At 40.1% G+C, this 14,363-nt stretch overlaps 1 protein-coding gene across 4 annotated transcripts in view; it reads left to right on the top strand.

The window, feature by feature from the left end:
- The first annotated feature begins 1,727 nt into the window (after positions 1–1,727).
- LOC122557951 (activating molecule in BECN1-regulated autophagy protein 1-like) overlaps positions 1,728–14,363 on the top strand; it is a 384,568-nt gene continuing 371,932 nt past the window's right edge. Inside the window, exons 1-2 of one of the 4 annotated variants that reach the window (XM_043706208.1) lie at positions 1,732–1,896; positions 13,437–13,476. The gene's annotated coding sequence lies outside the window, so the exon portion shown is untranslated. Of the gene's footprint in view, positions 1,897–13,436; positions 13,477–14,363 lie in introns of all 4 variants that reach the window. The other 3 variants (XM_043706210.1, XM_043706209.1, XM_043706207.1) reach the window with 3 other exon arrangements.

Raw genomic sequence — 14,363 nt, 5'->3', positions numbered from 1 at the left:
CCGCCCCCACCCCACTCTGGCCTATCACCCTCACCTTGACCTCCTTCCACCTATCGCATTTCCAACGCCCCTTCCCCAAGTCCCTCCTCCCTACCTTTTATCTTAGCCTGCTGGGCACACTTTCTTCATTCCTGAAGAAGGGTTTATGCGCGAAACGTCGATTCTCCTGTTCCTTGGATGCTGCTGGACCTGCTGCGCTTTTCCAGCAACACATTTTCAGCTTCATTACTGCTCTTACCCAATTCACACATGGCAAAGTTTAGTAGTCTATGTTCTGATGCGGAAACTGACTGTTTTGAAAGATGGACAATGTATGTTATTACTAAACCAAGACTTGGCCCCAGAACTAGTAAATATCTATGTAAGTTAACCACCCGAGAAGAGACAGCACCTTGAAAGGTAGTGTTTCCAAATAAACCTGTTGGACTATAACCTGGTGTTGTGTACTTTTTAACTATGTAAAAGAAAACTGCTAACTTAACATTATACAGCATTACACACCAAATCATATACAGTCCTTAGATGAGGTGGATGATGACAATTTTTACATTCTAACTTGATATACGATCCTGGGTTACAATCAGTGTAACTTCAATAACACCAAATGTCCTGTTGAATTGCCTTTCTGGCAAGAGCAGTAATTCAAGAAAATTGGTATCAAACATGTTGGTGACATTGCTATGACTTATGACTTAGGAGGATGTCTTTTTGATTTACTTAGAGCATGATGTTTCTAAGGTTAAGCCTCCTCCAGAACCTTCAATACATAATTTAATATTTTTATGCAACATTGTTGCAGTGCTAGATTTACAAAGATGATGCCTTTCAGAATAAAAATTGAGGTCCCATATACTCTCTCAGATGGATGTAAAATGTTCCATGGCAACATTCATAGAAGAGAATGGAGTTCTGACGTTCTGGCCAACATTTATTCTTCAAATGTTACTAAAACAGGTTATCTGATCAATTATTGCATTGCTACCTGTGGGGAATTTTTGTGCAAATTGAATTTCATTTTTTGTCAGTTATAACAGACAAGGCTTGTACAATACATCTGAGGTCTTATTGTTAAAAATTACGTTATTGGGATGTCCTGAGAGAATGTGAGATGTTGCATCAAAATGACATTCATTTCCCACTCTACTAAGATTGTGGTTCTCCAAGCATTGATAAAGCTAAGATTAACTAATTAAGTCCATGTTAAGGACTGAACATTTTAGCCTAGTTCTGCAATCTGTTCTTTATTGAATAACAATATTCAATTACAATAAGAACTCAAATGTATTGTACAAACCTTGCCCGAATGGTTATCTATCATAATTCACAGTCCAATGTCTTCAAAAGAAGGTTTGCCAAGACTGAAATTTTTGAAGTTCCCCATGAGATGCAAAAAAACATGATGAGGCAGAGATACAACATATAAGCTTTTCAATATGTCACTTTGAGTTTCTTTTCAATATGTCACTTAAGCCTGTAATGCATGATTTATTCTTTTAAAATGGATGTTTGATGTGATCTGTTAAGATGAGCTGTTGCAATCGGGCGTTAAAATAACCTCAGTCCCCGGCTGCACGGGCAGACGGTGGTTGAACAATTTCACTTGATCTGGCCTTGACTGTCTGACTCCGGCTTGGTGATGTCTTCCAGTTGGTGTGAGCGGTCGATGTTGTCGATGCCATTGCTCTGGTCTGGCTCCAGATGCTATCTATTGCTCGGTTTCAATTACACCGGTCTGAAGAGTCATTGATGTCTGTAACACAAGAAATTATGGAATATGTGAAAGGTTTTTAGGCCACACCAAAACTTGTTCTTTTGACAGACAATTTTATTCTGCTCAGTAATGGACATTAAACAGTTTGTTTGACCTCCGGCACTTCCCACCTGTCTTCCCAAAGGGTAAGTGAGGCAAAACTCCACAGTCTTGTATCTGGTATTCTGTGGATTAGACAAGTTGTCATGGTATCTCTCAGGGACATTTTCCAACCACCCCCTCCCCATCTCTTCCACCCACTGTTCAGTTCCCAGGAATTAATTTCTCCTCTGATAATTCATGAATGTGAAGCACTGTCCTTGTTCACTGTGTTCCGGGATGGGGAGTAGTTAAATGCTGTTTCAAGAGGGGCAGTTCTACACAAAATGTCTGCCCAGGCTGTGTTTTAAGCATCAGTTTTACAAGCACAAAATGGGAAGCTCGATAGGCTGGACTGGTCCTAGGTAAAATGTGAAAGTGGTTCCTTTTTAATGATGTTTGAATTTGACGAATTCTGTATGATCCAGTAGGCCTGTAAACGACGTTTCCCCTTTAGTGTTGTGATCTTAGAAATGAAAAGCCTTGGTAAGGGGCCTTCTTTCAGAATAGCTGAACCACAAGACAATGCAGGAATTTATGTAGACACAATCTTGTTATATTTTAATGTGTTTCATAAACTAACTGTTTAAGTCTGAGAGGTGACTTAATTGAGGTGTGTTAAATAGAGATGACAAAATTTTCCTTAACACAAGGGTCAAAACTTCGTGATTAATAGAGGATTAAAGGGAAGGTGAGGAAACTTTTTTCCCCCTCACCCAGAAAGTGGTAGCAGCACAAACTATCACCACGTTTTAGTAAATATTTGGATGCTGTCTTGAAGAATTGTTACCAGCCAGACTATGGACCAAGTGCAAGAAGGTAGGATTAGGCTGGGTGGTTGTTTGTTGAATGATACTTCCAGGATGGGCTGAAAAGCTATGTTATAAATTTGGGTATTCTGAAATATGATTCTAAAATGTAGTCATTATTCTGCTGGCAAATGTTGCTGCTCACCCTAGGCTTTAAAAACCTGAACATTTTGGAGAAGGACACTGAGGGTAATGAGGAGTTCCATGTTTGCGATGGCCTAGAACTTCCTCCAATGTCATTACAGGCATTTGAGTCGAAATTCCTGAATCATTTTAGTATACACTGGAATGTAAGATTGGTGTAAAACATGTCAAATTTAGTGTAAACCATTGGATTATTAGGGAGTTGCTAAAGCTGTGCTGTTTTCATTCTTTACGTTAATTTTCATGCATGAAAATAGATCTGCAAAGTTAATAAACAACTCTTCATGTACTTTAGACATGTCATATTTTAAAAACAGTTTATAACATTTTGGTTTTTCTCGTACAATTAGACTTAAAATTTACATCCAAATGTTTATAAGCTTAATCAGACTGGTTTAAGATCAGGAAATTTACATGTGAACATTAGAATTACAAACAGTGGGAAATTTGGTTCCTTGCTTCACATTCCTGCCGAGCCCTGATATCCTTTGGTAGTGTATCTATGTATGCCTTAAAAATATTAAATCAACCAGCGTCCGAGGCTACCTAGGGAAGAAAGTTCCAAAAACTCACCACTCTGAGAGAAAATCAATCTCTTAATTTTTATCTGAAATGATCTTCATTTTAAAAATGTTTTTCCCAGTTTGTCTTTGCATTAGGAAACAACAACTCAGCATCCACCCTATCAAGACCCCACAGGATCTTGTATGTTTCTGTAAGATTATTCCTCATTCTCCTAAACTCAAGTGGATACACACCCTGCCTGTCCAACCATTCCTGAAAAGATAATTTTCCCCATCCTAGGTATCCATTAAGTTAACATACTCTGAACTACTACTAATGGAATGATAATCCTTCTTTAAGTAAGGATACCAACACTGTACACACTACTGCTGATGTGGTCTTGCCACTGCCTTGCACAAGTGCAGCAAAACATCCCTACTTTTATATTTAACCCTCCCCCTTGCATTAAACTACAGATATAACACTTGCTGTACCTGCATACTAACCTTTTGTGGTTCTCGTGCTAGAATACCTTGATTTTTCTTTACTTCATATTTTTACAATCTTTCTTCATTTGAATAAAATGCCTTTTCTGTTGTTCTTGCCAAAGTGGGCGAGTTCACGTTTATCCACATTAAATTCCATTTGGCAAATTTTACCTGGTTGGCAAACCTACCCATATCCCTTTGAAGACTCCTTGTATTCTCTTCACACTTTAGTTTCATTTTGTATCAACAGCAAATTTCCCAATTGTACATTTGTTAACCCTTACCCTTCATCCAAGTCTGTAGCTAAAATTACGTATTGGGTGGGTCGATGTTTGCGCTATGTCAAAGGGCGCTAATAAAGATGGCGTTGTACAAATCCTGAAAATCTGAAATAAAAACTACGAATGCTGAAAATACGCAACATCTGCAGCAAAGAAACAGAATTCACCTCTCCTTAGTTCTTGACTTGAAATGTGAATGCTGCTTCTTTCTCCACAGATGTGTTAGATCTGCTGAGTGTAATTTGTTTTAATTCCATGAGAGTTAGTGTTTTGGTATAAATTTGGTAAAAAAAAAAGGGTTAAATGATCGTGGAATGCAAACATAGTTTATAAACAAATGCATTTATTGTCTTTAATCTTTAGTGATGAATGTCAATATTATGATCTATTTGTGATGTTTTATTGAGAAATTTCATGAATCTTGAGTTCCATATTTCATTAGGAAAGGTATTGAGGAAGAGGAGCATGCACAGTTCTGCATTTGAAGTATAGAATATTAAAAGGCAAAAATCTGGAACTATTACGACATGATGGAATTACAAAACAGATTATGAAATAGAGATGGGATGAAGTTGACAATGAGATGATGAGCTTTTCTTCAAAACTAATTCAAGAATGCTTACAAGGTCTTGGAACAAATTCTGAGGATAGAGCAGTTGGATTTGATATTTGCGTCTTGTCTTGGGTTTGAAGAACAGGGAAATTAATTTACTGAATTTGCTGTGACTTGCTATGGCTTTCATGATATTACTCTATTCATGTCTTTTTTTTAGATTAGATTAGATTAGATTACTTACAGTGTGGAAACAGGCCCTTCGGGCCAACAAGTCCACACCGACCCTCCAAAGAGCCACCCACCCAGATCCATTCCCCTACATTTACCCCTTCACTTAACACTACGTGCAATTTAGCATGGCCAATTCACTTAACCTGCACATCTTTGGACTGTGGGAGGAAACCGGGGCACCCGGAGGAAACCCACGCAGACACTGGGAGAATGTGCAAACTCCACACAGTTGCCCAAGGCAGGAATTGAACCCGGGTCTCTGGTGCTGTGAGGTAGCAGTGCTAACCACTGTGCCATCCATACTATATGTAATCCCATATTAAAATGTAGCTGCTATTGAAAATTCCTTCTGTAAAAGTGGTGAAAAGAATTTGGGTATGATTTACAGGGATAGCAGTATTGCACCTTGACTAAATTGTTATTTTATGTTCACAATAAATATAGGTCAATTTTCAAAACTCCATGCCCCTATACCAAATACTTGCCATATATCATTGTTCATACTTTGTCACTCATCAGCACAAATTAATGGATCTCAATCAAGAATGAGCACGCTGTCTAGATTTTCCTCTTCTCTGTTTCCAAATGAGTATTGAGGTCATTGGGTAAATTAGGGATTTGTTAGCTTAAATGTTGATTTTGTAACATCTGCCATGTGCAACCTGTAAAATCCCAAAAAATCTATTCAAATTAATTTAAAGGGCAAATGCTGGAAATCTGTAACAAAAGACACTGGAAGAATTCCACAAACTAGCTAGCATTTGGAGAAAGAACAGACAAATGAGTATTTCAAGCATGGACACATTATCACAACTGGAAGATGTTGCAGATGGGTGACATTCAAAGATGGAACAGAACAAAGTGAAGGGAAATGTTTGGGGGAAAAAAGTGTGATAGTGGCTGGTAAAATGCTGTGGTTCTGTTCGCCGAGCTGGAAGTTTTTGTTGCAAACGTTTCGTCCCCTGTCGAGGTGACATCCTCAGTGCTTGGGAGCCTCCTGTGAAGCGCTTCTGTGGTGTTTCCTCCGGCATTTATAGTGGCCTGTCCCTGCCGCTTCCGGTTGTCAGTTTCAGCTGTCCGCTGTAGTGGCCGGTATATTGGGTCCAGGTCAACACTACCATTATAGGGCAAGCCAAACAAAGAACAGCCAGGGAATTCCTAGAAGCATGGCACTCATCCACAAACTCCATCAACAAACACATCGACCTGGACCCAATATACCGGCCACTACAGCGGACAGCTGAAACTGACAACCGGAAGCGGCAGGGACAGGCCACTATAAATGCCGGAGGAAACACCACAGAAGCACTTCACAGGAGGCTCCCAAGCACTGAGGATGTCACCTTGACAGGGGACGAAACGTTTGCAACAAAAACTTCCAGCTCGGCGAATAGAACCACAGCAACGAGCACCCGAGCTACAAATCTTCTCTCAAACTTTGGCTGGTAAAATGCTAAATGGAAAATGAGTGTGCTAAATGTATATAGACCCCTCAAAGTTGCCATCCAGTTTGATAGGGCTGTTAAGAAGGCATACGGTTTGTTAGCTTTTATTAGTAGAGGGGTCGAGTTTCAGAACCATGAGGTCATGCTGCAGCTATACAAAACTCTGGTGTGGCTGCACTTGGAGTATTGCGTGCAGTTCTGGTCATCGCATTACAGGAAGGATGTGGAAGCTTTGGAAAGGGTTCAGAGGAGATTTACTAGGATGTTGCCTGGTCTGGAGGGAATGTCTTACGAGGAAAGCTTGAGGGACTTGAGGCTGTTTTCGTTAGAGAGAAGAAGGTTGAGAGGTGACTTAATTGAGACATATAAGGGTTAGATCAGATGGAGAGTGAGAGCCTTTTTCCTAGGATGGTGTTGGATAGCACAAGGGGGCATAGCTTCAAATTGACAGGTGATAGATATAGGTGAGATGTCAGAGTTGGTTCCTTTACTCAGTAGGACGGGTGAGGAATGCATTGCCTGCAACAGTTGTCAACTTGCCAACTTTACGGGCATTTAAATGGTCATTGGATAGGCATATGGACGAGAATGGAATAGTGCAGGTTAGATGGGCTTCAGATTGGATTCACAGGGCAGCGCAACATCAAGTGCCGAAGGGTCTGTACTGCACTGTAATGTTCTATGTTCTAACGATGTTGTTCACTTTACACTGGGTAGACTATGAACAGACTGGCTGACTATTTTGCAGAATGACTCTGTATTCAGCAGGATATCCCGAACTTTAAGATGCTAGTCATTTTAATTCCCGACCTTGCAGAAGATTGAAGAAAGAAATATCGGTGTTCCAGTGAGACCCAAAGTAGGCTTCATCTCTTGGTTGGGTGCTTAACAGTCTTCCAGACTCAACATTGAGTCAATAATTCAATTACTAACTGCATTTTGTTTCTTGTTGGTTTTTGCTTTCCCATTTTTTTTCTCCTTTGCTTTCGGATAGCAGCTATTCAGAATTCTGCACATTACACCATGCCTTGCCACGTTTCTTATCTCATCACTACTCCCTTTGGTCTTTCCCCATGGACTATTTTTTAATTTAGTTTAGTTCTCTTATCCTCCACCATTTCACTTGATGAAAACATATTACATTTTTCAATCTTCCTTCGATCTGATTCTGAATTGATTTTCTTTCTCTTTCCATGGATATCTTTCGACCTGCTGAATATCTTTAGCATTTTCAGTTTTTACATCAGATTCCCAGCCTCAGCAGCATGTTTCCTTTTGTACAAATTGTCCTGGTGCCAATATTCAGTCCTCAATCAACTTCAATTTAAAAAACACACATTCTGGTCATTATCATGTTGCTGTTTGTGGAAGTTTGCCATGTGTAAATTGCTGTGTTTTTGACTGTGATTACACTGCAAAAGTATTTAATTGACTGTACTGTCCTTTGGAACATTTCTTGATGTGAAAGACATTTTTGAATGGCATTTCTTTTTTTTTTTGACATAGTTAAGGGCTTATTACTTTTAAAAGTTGGACCATCAAAAGAAACCTAGATTTATTGTAAGATATGTGGATGACATTTGAAAAATTAAAGATTGCAATTATGAGCTATTTTCTGATGTTCCAAGCAACTGCCAATCAGTGGAGCTTTGAGTTGTATTCGCTGTTGTAATGAATTTTTTTTAAAAAAGTCAGTAATCTGAAAAAGTTTTACTAACACCAGTGTTGGCAAATTATTCAGCAATCTGTCTTGTAAGAGCAATGGAAGCGGAGAAATAACAATAGTATGTCTGGCCCCCTCAAACCTGCCTTGCTGTTCAACAAGATCGTGGCTGATTTTCTCCATGCCTCAACTCCCCTTTTGTATCAGCTCAGCATAACCTTCAACTCCCTGATGTTTAAAAGAACTAGCTACCTTTTTTTTTAAAAACCTTCAGTGATCTTGCCTCCACAATTCTGAGATATCGAGCTCCTAACATTCACTGTCCTCTCGGAGAAGAAATTCTTCGCGTCTCAGCTTTATGTTGATCTCCCCTTATTCTGTAAGTGCCACCTAGTTCGAAATTCTAGTTGGTGTAAACATCTTTTCAACATCCACTATGTCAAGCCCCTGCCGAATCACTCCTTATTCTTCTAAACTCTTATGAGTGAAAGCGTAATCTCTTTAGCCATTCTTAATACATCAACAACTTCATTCCAAAAATTTGTCTCTTTTAAATTGCCTCCGTTGCTAGTACATCATTTCTTAAATACAGAGAGAAAACTGTACTCTAGCTGCAGCTTCACCAACACCCTGTACAGTTATAACAAGACTTACTTATATTTAAACTCAAACCCCTGAGTTATGCAGACCAAATTTTGACTCGTCTTAATTATTTGCTGTACCTGTATGCTAACTTTTTGTGTTTCATGCAGAGGAACACCCCAATGCCAATGTGCTTCACTTTTTTTTTGGAGTCTCCATTAAAGTAATCTGTCTTTTGATTCTTCCTAGCAAAGTACAAGACCTCACAATATCCTACATTAAACTCCATCTACCAAGTTTTTGCCCACTTCTGCAACCTAGTAGTATCCTGTTGCAGAGTCTATATATCTTCATTGCAACATCCCTTCCTACCTATTTTTATATCATCAATTAATTTGGATGCATTACACAATGTCTTCTCCTTGATGTCTTTATGATAAATAGTAAATAATTGAAACTACATTCCCCCAATTATATTTTCTTCTGCATTGACCTCCAAGGTCCATGTCAGCCAAAATTGGAAGTCAACACTTCAGCAAGCTGATTGATATATGTGGAACTTGGAGGCTGCGCAGTTTAGAGGAAATATTACTTAGCCCTTCTGCTTGTGGCATTCCACTATTACATCTTTCCAACTTGAAAAAAGGCCCATTAATCCTGACTGTCTATGTTCTGGCTGTTAACCAGTGCTCAACCATGCTAATATATTGCGCCCAATGCAATTGAGCTCCTTTCTTATGTAATAATCTTTCATGTGGCACCTTATTAAATACCTTCTCAAAATTAAAATACAGTACATCTTCCAGTTCCCCTTTTATCAGCTCTGCTTATTAAGTCCTCAAAGAACTTGAGCAAATTTGTCAAGCATGATTTCCCTTTCACAAAATCATATTGACTCTGTTTGATTGTATTAAGCTATTTGAAATGTCCTGCTGTTTCTTCTTTTTAATAATGGACTCTAACATTTTCCCGACAACAGATGTTAAATTAACCTGGCCTATAATTCCTGGCCTGTCTTTCCTTCTCTTGCTGAGTGGAATACCACATCAACTTTATTCCATTCTGCTGTAACCCTCCAGAATGCAGTGAGTTCTGGAATACTTTGATAAACTGTCTTTGCAGTCACTTCCTTTTAAAATTGTTGGATATAGCCATCAGGTTCCGTTGACTTGTCTACCTCCAGTCCTATTAGTTTGTCAAATATTTCATCGCTCATGATAGAGACTGTTATATTTCCTCCCATTAATACCTTGCTTGTCTGTTATCTTTGGGATATTTTCTGTGTCCTCCACCAGGATGACTGATAAAAAATATTAGTTTAAATTATCCACTATCTCCTTTTTTTCCATTATTAATTCCCTGTTAACACCTCCAATGTTCTCTCACTCATTTTAGCTGTTTTTTTTTCTAGAAGCACTTGTTTGTTTTTATGTTTCTTGCCAATTTACTTTCATAATCAGTTTTATTTATTAGCTATTTGGTTATCTGCTGCTAGTTACTAAAAGATTGCAAATCCTCTAGCCTGCCACTACTTTTCACTACTTTGTATGTGTTACTTTTTGACTGGCCATGCGCTTTCACCATCTTTTTAAATCATGGGTGGTTCATTCTTCTTGAGTCGTTCTTTTTGAGCTGAATAAATTTTTGCTGATTGTTATGAAATATCTGCTCAAATATTTACCATAGCTCATCCACTGACATTTCACCTGGCCTATTTTTATGCCGTCTTTAGACAACCCTTTCTTCACAACTTTGTAATTATGTGTATTTAGATTGATTTAAGGATAAGTTACTCTTTCTCAAACAGAATTCGAAGTTGTCCCATGTTGTGATTGCTGTCCTGAGATCCTTAACTACAAACTGTCTTGTTAATCCTACTTTACTGCACATTACTAGATCTCAAGTGGCCAGTTCCTGGGTAGCTTGCGCAATGTACCGCTCTAAAACAATCTCTGATGTACTCTACAAATCTGTTTTGCATGTTACCATTGTCTATCTGATTTGTCAGTCAATATATAGATTAAAATCACCTATGGCAATTAGAGTTCCTTTCTTACATGCCTCCATTATTTCTGGATTTGTACTTTGTGTGACTTTGGGGCAACTCTTTGCAATAGACGACTACCCACCTGACTCTGACTACTTCTTTCTCTTGCTACTCCTTTTTTCACTCAAACCAATTGCACATTATGATCTATTGCACCTATTTCACTGCTCACCATTGCACTGATATCATCCTTTATGAACAAACCTACTCCACCTCTTTTTCTTTTTGCATTCTTCCACAACGTCAAAACTGCTTGTATTTTGACTTCCCAGTCATGGTCACTATAACCATTTCTGAGTAATACCCATCAAGTCATATTCATTTCAGTTTGTGCCGTCAACTTGTCTTTTTTTGACAAATGTTGCATTCCTGATGAACGGCTTTGGCCCGAAATGTTGATTTTCCTGCTCCTCGGGTGCTGCCTGATCTGCTTTTCCAGCATCATGCTCTCAACCCTGTTTCCACATTATGGTTTCTATGGTTCTCTGAAGAACACACCAACCAGATCCAGACTCCCATCCTATCCCCATAACCCCACATATATCATGGCTAATCCACCTATCCTGTACATCCCTGGACACTACGGTGCAATTTAATATGGCCAATCCACCTAACTTGCACGTCTTTGGACTGTGGTAGGAAACCCACACAGACATGGGGAGAATGTGCAAACTCCACCCAGACAGTCGGCCAAGGGTCCTGGGTCCCTGGTGCTGTGAGGCAGCAGTGCTAACTACTGAGCCACCATGTTGCCCTGTTCTTCACTGACTCTGGATTAGTGGTGCTGGAAGAGCACAGCAGTTCAGGCAGCATCCAAGGAGCCGTCGATTTCGAAGCTCCTTGGATGCTGCCTGAACTGCTGTGCTCTTCCAGCACCACTAATCCAGAGTCTGGTTTCCAGCATCTGCAGTCATTGCTTTTACCTCTGTTCTTCACTGAATCTTGCCATTGCAATTTTTAGGTCTGACTGTGAAGGGACAAACAGATCTCATCTTACAGGCAATGCCTCCAAAATGCACTACCCTCAACACTGCAGTGAAATGTTAGCCTAAACACTCTGCTTAAGTCACTGGAGTAGTTCTTTTGTGTTCATTAAGAGAATTTTCTTGTCATTCACACACTATGGACATTGTCAGCAAGGCTAGCATTTATTGCCCATCAGTTGCCCCTTGATCTTGAATGGCTTTGAAGGCAATTTTATGGGGCAGTTAATGGGGCAGAAGGCCTGGAGTCACATATAGGCCAGACCTAAGGGTGACAGATTTCCTTTACTTAAGGGCATTAGTGAACCAAATTAATTTTCATAAAAATCAATTAGCTTTATGCTAAACACTTTGAAAATAGCTTTTATTTCCAGATTCTTAATTGAATTTAAATTCCATCAGTTGCCGTGATGGGATTGAAGCCCATGTCACGATTTGCATACTAGTGTCATCACCTCAGCATGACACCACCATCTCCCCATGAATTAAAAGTTAGAGACAGTAACTTCAGTTGGACTCCAAAAGACAAGCAAAATGTGCTTTTGAAGAGGAAATAAGACTTTATTGCTAGATGAATAAGTGAAATTAGGATCTAACACCAATAATGCATAAGCAATCAGCACTCTTCTCTCATGCAGAATGAATTTTGTTTTTCCTCCTGACTTGGTATTCATGCAAATTGTCTTGATGAATGCAAAACAAAATACTTTGATTGAAAAATGTTTTTTTCGTAATACTCATAATTAAATACATGATTTCCTTATGTCGGTAGATTGTGATCGTAACCGTTTCAAAACCGTTCACTTCTGAAAGAATGCTGGTAACTTTTCAGTTCTGCAAAATTCTCAAACAAGCATCCAAAAAAAGTCTTGCACTTATGGCTATCACAGCCTTGAGTGATATTAAAGCACAACATAGTGAATGAAATATTTCAGAAGTGATGTAGATGAGTGTTATAAGAAGATAGAAAATTAGATCAGGAAGGGGCAATTTTTAAGGTTGAGGTGGACAGATTATCACTTAGTGAGGGATTTAGAGGTTATTGGAGGTGGAAGGGAATATGGAGATTACCATCACAGTAGCCCCAATCTTAAATGACAGAATAAAAGGAAGCCTACTGCTGCTCCCTATGTCAATGCTCCAAGTTCTGTTAAGATCGTGGCTGATCTGATTTTGCTCATAATGTCATCTTCCTGTATCATTGCCATACCGTTGAATAGAGTCAAGTTTTCTAATGAAGATTTCCTGATGAAGGGCTTTTGTCCAAAACGTTGATTTTCCTGCTCCTTGGATGCTGCCTGACCTGTGTATTTCCAGCACCACACTCTTGACTGTAATCTCCAGCATCTACAGTACTCACTTTCACCCATACAGTTGAATGGTCTGTGTCTCTCAGTCTTTGAGTCAATACTGTATAGTTGAATAGTTTGTGTATCTTAGCCTTCGAGTCAATGGCTTAGCTGTCAGCAGAGGCTGGGTGGAGAATTCTAAAGTTTCACGACCCTTGGCTAAGAAATCAACTCTTTTGTTTCTACCTTAAATGTGCCCTTGGTTCGAGATTCCTCCATAGAGAAATAAACTAACCAACACACAGAGTGCTTGAGATATTCAGCAGGTCTGGCAACATCTGTGGAGAAAGGAACAGAGTTAACATTTCTAGTCTGGTATTACTCCTCTTCAGAACTATGCTGAAGAAGTCATATTGGACATGTCTGTTAACTCTGATTTTTTTTTCTCCATAGATGCTGCTCGACCTGTTGAGTTTCTCCAGCGTTCTGTTTGTTTACAGGCTTCCAGCACCCTTTGTACCTTGCCTTTAAAGAAGTTAACCATGTGATTTTTTTTCTTTTGAAGGAGAAATGCTGTCCTGGGATATTCCTTGTTCATATGAGAGGTAAATGGAATTATGGTTGAACTCCCAAAGGGACCTTTTTATTTTAAAAATGTAACCTATTTTTCTAATCAACCTGTTCAGAGATGTTGTTAAACACCTCTGGAACAGAGGGGGGAGGGCAGTACTTGAACCTGGGTCACCCAGTCCAGGGGTAGGGATGCTACCACTGCACCACAGGTTTCCCAACAAGGGAATTGTTTAGGGGGAGGGGTGTAGTTGAGATCAGAGTGAAAGTCATTGAGAACTAAAGGTGAGTGATCTGAAGGAAGTGAGTGAATGGCGAAGTGATTAAGCAGCTGGTTTAACCCTGGTGCTGGTTATAAGAGCTGAACGGTACGCTCGACGATCCGTTGGTGTTGTCTATCTTAGTGACGTTGCCTGATGCTCAGCTGGCACTCCGGTCTCGATTGCACAGGCCTGGTGCTGTTCCTCACTCGATTACTGCCGCCTGGTTTCTGTGGATCGGCGAGTGGGTGAACGAAAGCGGCCACCGCCCCCTCCCCCCATTGCGAACACAAACCGGCTAAACAGTAAATTAAGAAACAACCGATCCTCGGGGGGCTGACGTGAATAAAGCTGTTTGTGTATGTGAGCAGGATGTGCTGTTAGACGGTAGGCCCGAGCCTTCAGCGGCCTGGGCCTGCGCTCTCACTGGGAGCAACCCGCGGGAATCCCGTGAACAGGCCCTGTGCACGTGCCTCAACCCCGCCCCCTCTACCTTAGACCACGCCCCTCTACCCCAGACCCCGCCTCCTCTACCCCAGACCCCGCCTCCTCTCCATGGCCCCAGCTCCATCCTTACCGTGGTCTTCCTAATCCGCCCATGCCCTTCCGTGGTATCCCCTTATTCCCCCCCCCCCCCCCCATCATCCTTCCTGTGGTACTCA

The sequence above is a fragment of the Chiloscyllium plagiosum genome, chromosome 16 (assembly GCF_004010195.1).
Source record: "Chiloscyllium plagiosum isolate BGI_BamShark_2017 chromosome 16, ASM401019v2, whole genome shotgun sequence".
NCBI classification, from domain to species: domain Eukaryota; kingdom Metazoa; phylum Chordata; class Chondrichthyes; order Orectolobiformes; family Hemiscylliidae; genus Chiloscyllium; species Chiloscyllium plagiosum.
The sequence above is the reverse complement of the archived record's forward strand: the minus strand, read 5'-3'. Positions and strand labels throughout refer to the sequence as shown.